This window comes from Heliangelus exortis, chromosome 1 (genome assembly GCF_036169615.1).
Source record: "Heliangelus exortis chromosome 1, bHelExo1.hap1, whole genome shotgun sequence".
In the NCBI taxonomy this organism is placed as follows: domain Eukaryota; kingdom Metazoa; phylum Chordata; class Aves; order Apodiformes; family Trochilidae; genus Heliangelus; species Heliangelus exortis.
Window position 1 is genome coordinate 155273470 of NC_092422.1, and position 6685 is coordinate 155280154.

Genomic DNA, 6685 nt, shown 5'->3' on the forward strand with positions numbered 1-6685 from the left:
CAAAGGGAAAGCACCACGGGGACTGCCACCAGGCTGCTCCTCACGTGATGGACATCTGCGCCTGGCCGGCTGGGCCGTGACTGCGTGGGCACTGCTTGGAGCTTTGCCTAAAAAACAGCTCTGCGCAAGAGCACTGGAAACTGTAATCAACTCGCAGGACTTTTTTTTTTTTTTTTTTTTTTTTTTTTTCCATGCTACCAGCCAGTGCAATATTTGCTTTGGGGGCCTTTCGAAACAGAAAGCACGCTGCTAGCGTGTGAGAGAAGCCGCAGTTCAGGTCCTCTATATTTAGAAAGCCGAGATGTCATACGTCCCCTTGAAATTTTCATAGTTCCCTGCACCCCACCCACCCACACTCGTACACATGCTTGCCTCTGGAAAATGTTTTTCGGTCTTAGCAAAGGGTGTTGGCTTAGGGGGATTCTAGGGAGGTGCAGAGGAACAACAGCAACTCAGTCCCGAGCGTGAAGCTGGAAGCCTCCTTAAGGCACAGGGCAGCACAGCAACCCCACTGCTCCTCAGGTAGCTGAAGCTGTGGGTCTCTCCCATGGTCTGCCTATAACATAAATCCCAAGCCAGGGCCAAGTTTTTCTGAGATGTGTGAAAGCCCTCTGCCCTGTCACATCAGGTAGTGATGTACCTTCTGCTCACATCCTCTTCCTGAGCTTATTTTTAGGTGGCTGAGCATGGACTCTAGCACCTGTAGCAAGGGCTCCAAGGAGACGAATCTGGTGCTAGCTCGTCTCAGGTCTCTGCAGTTCTATCCCCTCCCTGCCTAGCTGGGAATTTTACTTTCTGCTGCCCAGACACTGCCTCCTGTAATCACTGATCAGTAGTATTTATCCTCTGCCAAATTGTCTCTGTAGTCAGATTTTATAAAAAATGTTTGCATCTACGAAGACCAGAGTAAAGTTTTCTTTTGGTTTTTGTACCCGGTTTCCATGCCTTTGTCCAAGGAAACGACTGAAAAATTCACCTGAACTTCAAACTTGTTGGGGAGAGGGCTGGGTATTTATTTATTTATTTATTTTTAAAGAAGAAACGGTCAATGTGTTGTTACCATAATGCTTTCCCACTCCATAAACCTATCTTTGTATTAAACGATAGCCACCAAGGCCTGCTTACAGTGCCTGACTGCAGAACAACCTTGGAGCTGAGGCCCACCAAAGCTCAGAGCTGATCCCCTGCTTCACCCAGGTGCACCCACAGGTATTCTGAGAGCCAGCCAACACAAAGCTCCAAACACAACCAGAAGCCCAGCCTGAGCCAGGAGAATAATCTACAGAGGGTGATTTGAATATACACCTCTCCTTCAGTCAGGTGTATTATGAATGACAAGTGCTGGGCTGACCTCAAGTAATAGGAGATATGGAGAGTGACACCGCTGAAGGCAGCCCTCAGCATTAAGAACCCTCATTGTCCTGGAAATGAGATATTTGAGGAAGGCAAGTTTTTAACCCCATTTCACTCATTGTGGCCATGTATAGATAACACTTCTTTTAGATAACCCAAAGCTGACTGAAGGGGGATTTCTTCTTGCTTCAGTGTGGCATTTCTCTTTCACCAAAATGATGATCAAGCCTTTGCTTGATCTGTCTTCCATCAGGCTGGCTGGGACCATCACTGCTGGAGAGAGAGCTCCATGCATGCAAAGGGGTGTGGAAGTCACCTTCACATCTTTTTTTTGTGACATTTTCATCCAGTCCCAGAGCTGTCAGTGCTGTCACAGGGAGGGCAGGGGAGGCTGGTGGCCCAGACCTGTGATGTGTCTGAGTCAAGCAACCCTGCAGCCATCCCCATTTATACCGACTATACTGATCACCAGGTATTTTGTGGAAGAGTTTAAAGAACAATCACAATAAAACCCATAAAAACCAGACATTTACACTTTCCCTTCCACCTTGTGAATCCAAGCAGGCAAGCAGCACGCACATGAAGGGAACAGAAGGGAGATGACAGGAAAGTGAAAGTGTCCTGTCCTGCCAGTACCGTGAGAAGCAGTGAAGCAGTACAGAAAATAAACCACCATAATTCAGACACTCTAAACACTTTGGGTTTTTATGCTCCAAGGTGCTGTTAGGTCAGGAACATGAAAAAGTATATTTGGATAGGCTCTGCCCTGCTGGTCCGACTCTCCCAAACAGCAGAGCTCTGCATAAGATGGGGGCCCAGCCAGGCAAGTTTTTTGCTGACAGACTCTGCTGTTGCCACAGGAATTAAATTTTGTAACCTAAATGGGGGGGCAGGCAAGGACAGTTTATGGGCTGTGCTCATATACCCATATATATACATTCTCTAAAGGCTACTGATCTGGGTATACAAGCGTCTGAGCTTCTGAATCAGCAGGAGGTGCATCTCTACTTTATTTCTAATAAAACTTTTCTCAGTCGATCCACCCAGGTTTCTCTTGCTTCCAAAGTGTTTCTCCTGCTTCCAGAGTTTTTCACAGTGGTATAATTTTCCCATGTCCTTGCTCACCCTGAAAAAGGCATCAGGGCTGTGGGCTGTGTGTGAGCAGCCCCTGCTTAGTCAGGGCATGGGAGGCACAATTTGCAAACTGGCTCGAGTGACTTTGCCTGAGTTCTCCTCAAGCCATCACTGATTGTGCTGTTGTTCATAGCAAACTGGCAAAAAATTTACAGACAGACAATGCTTGAAAATCACACAGGCTAATTGCCTGGTGATAGGTGGCAAGTGGATTTCATTAGCCAAAGTGGCATGTGTGGCTACCTCACAGTGGGAACAGACAGGCTCTGCCATTACCAAAGCCTCTGGAAATTCTGTCTGAATAAGGGAAAATTCAGGACCTGTGGGCAGCTGCTGGCATCCTGACTGTGCTCAGGGGGCATCACACTGAGCAGGGAGGCATCTGGGAGCATCTGGGATCACTGGGTGTCATCTGCCCGCACAGAGAGGGAGATGGAGAGGTGCTACATGAGGTCTGTGTGTAAATGGACACAAACCTACACCAGAAACTGCTGTGGCTGGAAAAGCCACAGCTTTACGTAGGTGCATGACAATGTTTGGGTGCAAAAAGGGCCTGAAACACATCATGGATGGACCTGGGCAGCTGCATGTCAGAATACCAACCCAGTGGCATTCTCCATTTAATTCTTGACTCCTCCTGAACTGATTGTAATATCCTACATTTCCAAACTGTTTCAGATCTTTGTCTGTTCTCTAGAGCAGCCTGTTAGAGGTGCATCCGCTCCCTTGTGTCCTCTCTCAGGCTCAGGAATGCTCTCTGCTCCAGCCAGGCTCAGTGCCAGACTTGCTTCATCTCTGCATAGCTTCAAGGCCACAAATCCTCACTCCAGGAGGAAAAAGCAGGTAGAAGAAGAATAAAGATTTGTTTGATTTGGTTTTGTTGGAGCTCAGTACCTCTTACTGTGAGGTATTTTTTTTATTTGGTTCAGAGTTTGGGGGAGTTTTTTCTTTCTGTAAGGATCTAATTCAAGGCCACTGAAATAAATTAAAAACTTTGTGCTCAGTTCAGTGCTCTTGGATTAGCCAATGTAGGAAATTCATTCTCACTTGCTTCTAGCTGTGGGCTAACTTTTATTTCCCATGCTTAATACAAAGCATCATTAGACCTGCTGCATCACACCAGAGGCAACACTGTTAAAGAAAATGGGTTGATTAAAGGGCAGCCTTGAAGACAAAAAATAATCAGGGAAATAAGAATCAATGCAGTATGAAAGCAAACATGCAGGCAGTTGTTATCATAAAGCTTTTCACGTGATGGTCTGTGCTCTGGTCTCACCCTGCAGCATGTTTGTTTTGAATGATCTGAAATAGTGCAGCCTAATATTGGCAGAAATATCTATGGACCGATTCAAGAACTCAGGCCTGCCCCAAAGCTGTTGGAAGTCAATGCATTGACTTCCCCCAGCACACCCCATAGGAATAATTTTGTGTTTGGAAAGATAGGTTGCAGTTAAATACATTGCTCTGGGCTAGATATAAATTAGCTCTTATGGTACTTGCTTAGGGAAAATGTACTGACATGGTCACAGTAAAACCCGCATGGAGAAGAGTGAAAATACAGGGCTGTAGCTAATAGGTGTAACACAAAATAAAGTGGCTGAAGGAGAACTTGAGCAGTCCAAGTTCAAATGAACTCCCCTGGCCCAGACAAATTTTGCAGTGCACACAATAGTTTGAAGAAGAAGAGAAGCAGGATGGCAGGAACTCACTTTTTTGTAAGCCACAAAAACATCTCAGGCTATGTAAGAAGAAAAAAATAAAAGGCTTTAGTTCTGTCTGGAAACACATGGCACACACTGGGGCAGAGGAGAGAAGATTTGGCTTCACCCCACTTTTTCCCTCTTCTTTTCACTCCCCTACTCTTTGCTAGCATTATATGGGTTGCCCGCTCCTCAGCAAACATCCAAACAGGCAGGATCCTTGCCATAACCAAAGCAGCCAATGAATGAAACAAGGCACTTTTTTCCTGGAGCAGAGGGAGTGGAAGAAAGGGGGGTATTTAAACATTTCCTTGTGGTCTGGGGAACCCACCTTGAGTAGGAGTCCCTCAGCTCACTCAAACCACCAGCTCTCCTTTGACGTCAATGGGCAGCTGCCTGGTTTGCACCATCCCAGGGCTTGGCTGCAGTGGTGTAAGCAAACAGCTTGGCCCAGATGGGAGATGGGGAGAGGCAAGGAGAAGTCCTGCATGGCTTCTGTCTGGCTTACTGTTGTTCATCAGCACCTACAGCATTGTTGTCATATGCACAAGGTTACTGCAAGCATCTCTTGGGCAAGAGGCAGTGCATGGTTGGCACAGGGTGACCATGGGTCTGGTGGATGTCAGAAGCCTGGGGGTGCACTGGGGTGGAAATTTCTGCTAAGGACCTTGGGGCCACCTGAGCTATGGTGGTGCCCGGGGCAGGCTGCCAGGAGGAAAGTGTTGCTGATGGAGTTAGGTGAGAGGCAGGACCTGCTATCCATGAGGAGGCTGCTGCTTCCATGAAAATCCCTGATGTCCTCAGCCTTCCATCTTATGATCTTGTGAATGGGGGAGGATTTGGGAGAGTTTGCTAAAGAAGTGAGAAAACAGCTGACTGTGGGAAGTACCAGGGGCACTCATGTGCGCGCCCCTTGCGCTCTTCCCACTGAACAGACTCCATGCCCGAAGACAGCAGGAACAGGAGAAACTTGATTATTTTTGTCAGACACCAAAGCCTCTTTGCAGAGCATTCCCTGCAGCGCACAGCGGGAGGAAAGGGAAGCAGCAGCCACACAGCTGGCTCCCTGCCCTCCCTAGACCGGGCTTCAGGCTGCAGCCACTCATCCCAATCTTGGCCCAAATGCATCCCACAGACAACGGGGACAGCTGCAATGCACAAAAGCTGTGTCCCACCACTGCTTGCTGGGCACGGTGGCCATCAGTTCTGGGGGGATGCTGCTGGCCTGGCAGCAGGAGGATGAGGCCAGCTGCAGCGAGGAGGATCCCATCTCTGGGGATCACACACTGCTGAGTTCCTGGATTGCAACAGCAGCTTTTCAGCAACAGCAAAGCAACAAGCTCTTTCATTTTTACCACCCAAAAAGCCTTCAAAGGTCTTGACTTTTAGAGAAGGAGGGCTCTGCAGACCCAGCAAGGCAACTCTGCTGAAGCTGTTCTGAGAGGAACACCACAAAATGAAGGCAGCCAGGACTGCTGATCAGTTTTGAAAATGAAAGCATCAGAGAGCCTTAACTCCCAGATCTTGTTTCTTACCTATGCTGAGGGCTGATTGAGGGCTTGCATCATGTGATGTGATACAGAACTATAGTGAAGGGCCTTCCCCTTCACTCCTATGATCAGTATTTGTTTCTGGTAAAAGGGATGCTGAGCTGGGCTGTGGGCTGGAGCTAAAAGGCTCAATGGACACAGGAGGTTGGACATGAATTTTTCCCATACCAGAACATGTTTCCCCACAGCATGTTTGCTGCACTTGCAGCCAAGAAATGGGTTGTGAGGGTGTGTTGTTATTCATCTTTACAACCCAACTCCATCTTGAAGTCCCTTCATGAAGTATCTAGACCTACTTTGTAACAGCTCTAATGCACAAGCCCACCCTGGGACCTGCAGTTTGGACCCCTTCATTTTACAGGGTTTTAGTTGAAATGCCTGTAAGAAAGACAGAGGGCCCACCTGGCCCCCCTCCAGTGATGGAGGAGGATCCAGTTTTGAGGCAGGACAACTTTAGCGGCTGACTGAGCTTCACAATTAGGCACCAGCCCTGGCAGACAAGGGGCACGAGGCAGGAACACCAGCTGCCCACCAACCCAGAGGCTGTCTGGGGTGAACAAAAAGCAGCAGGCAGGTGTTTCCATGAGCAAAACCTCTTGAGAGCAGCTACTTGCTAAAATAGATGCCACAGGATAAACCAAAAAAGAAAACCCCACTGCCCAGCTGGTGCAGGCAGCTGCCTGCCTACGTGCATGGCATGGAGGCGAGCGGCTGCTTTTAGCCAAGATGGCCAAAGGCTGTGGGAGGTGATGGGGGGAGATGGCAAGAGGTCTTCCCTCTGTCCTCGTGGTCCTGGGCATCCTAGCTGGTGGTAGAGCTGGAGCTGGAGGGCTTCCCCTCTGCTTCCCAGGAGGAGTTATCCTCCTGAAAGCCCCTGTCACGTTCAGCAACACCTTGTCCTCCCAGGGATGCCCTGGCTGGCAGTGCCCGCTGACCAGAGGGGGTTAA